Raw genomic sequence first — 1,691 nt, forward strand, 5'->3', positions numbered from 1 at the left:
TCACAGCCAGGTTGTCAAGGAGCAGGAGCAGGGAGGGGTCAGGTAGGAAAAGGGTCAGAGGTGGGAACTGGGCATTGAGGAGGAGTAAGTATTCCTCAAGGGATAAAGCAGAGCAGGGCCTTTTGGGTAAAGGAATGGCAGCTTTGAAAGCCTGGCAGGGTGCTATAGCACCACTGGAATGCAGGCAGGGCACCTGAGGTTGGAAGGTGGGCCTAAACTCAGGGGGGAGGTGGGTGTGGCCAAGCAAGGACACTCTCTGCTTGACTCGAGGAATAGTCCAGCCTTGGCCCCCGCCCAGGCAACCATTCACATGTGTCTCCTTGTGTCTGGTGAACAGATCAGGGCTGCCCACGATGAAGGATGAGGTCTTGAAGCTGACCTGCCTGTCCCTCCATCGACACTAGGGTTGAGTCTAGGCCACAAACACCACCACCTGTAAAAAGGAAGCTATAATAACGTGCCTGTGGCAGGGCGTCCAGGTGGCTGCTGGGTCACACCTGCTTGGGCACAAAGCTGCCCCTGAAGCCCTCCCTACCCAGACAGCTTAGCCCCAGGACCAAGACTGAGTAACCTCAACACGTTTCTTCCCCTGTCTGTGCCTCAGGTTCTCTGCAGGCTCAGGAGTGCCCTTCAACATCGTCATTCTGATGTCCCAAAGCAGGTAGAGTTGGGTGGTCGCATAGAAGGTTGCTGCAGAACTAATTTAATTAATTGTGGCTGTCGTTTCTCATCTCTAGCTCCTATGGGGGGTGAGGGTGGGGAGGGGAGGGAGATTGAGAGCCCTGAGGGCTGGTTGTAATGGTTTCACTGTGGGCCCAGCCCCTGAGGAAAGCCATGCAGCTTGAAGCTGACACCTGGACATCCATGATGTTTAGACCCTGAGTATTCGTTGGAAGGACTGATGCTAAAGCTGAAGCTCCAATACTTTGGCCTCCTGATGTGAAGTGTCAGCTCATTGGAAAAGACCCTGATGCTGGGAAAGACTGAAGGCAAAAGGAGAAGGGGGCGGCAGAGGATGAAATGATTAGGTAGCGTCATTGACTCAATGAACATGGATTTGAGAACACTGAGGGAGATAGTGGAGGACAGAGGAGCCTGGCGTGCTGCAGTCCACGGGGTCACAAAGTGTTGGACATGACTTAGTGACTGAACAACAACACTAGGCCTGGGATAGGGAACAGACGCAGGCTGTGGACCTTGGGTCCTGTTATCCAGGGAGACCAAAATTCACATTTCGTTCTGGGATCCATTCATCCGCCCATCCATGCATTCAGTGACTGAGCACAGACCCATTCCAACTGTGTGATCAATAATGGTCACTGAAGATGCTTAGAAATCACGGCACCAATGCTAGAAGGATCTCTCTCTGGCAGTGGGGCCATTCCACTGAGCACCTCGGGAACTCCTTGCTTCCTGTGTGCACTCAGGGGAGCCCCTTCAATCCCATGAGCCTCAGTGTCCTCCTCTACGTGGTGGGGTTTCACAATCCCCACCCACAGTGCCATTGTGAGTTTCACAAGGTGAAGGCTGGAGAACACCTGGGCAGGGCACAAGGGACTCTGCGTGGGGGCTGTCCTTAGACTGATGTGGCCTCCTGCCCGAGCCCCCAGCTAGCACAGTGGAGCTGTCCTTAGATTGATGTGGCCTTATGCCTGAGCCCCCAGCTAGCACGGTGGAACTGTCCTTAGACT

The sequence above is a fragment of the Bison bison genome, unplaced genomic scaffold, assembly GCF_000754665.1.
Source record: "Bison bison bison isolate TAMUID 2011002044 unplaced genomic scaffold, Bison_UMD1.0 scf7180017864301, whole genome shotgun sequence".
Classification (NCBI taxonomy): domain Eukaryota; kingdom Metazoa; phylum Chordata; class Mammalia; order Artiodactyla; family Bovidae; genus Bison; species Bison bison.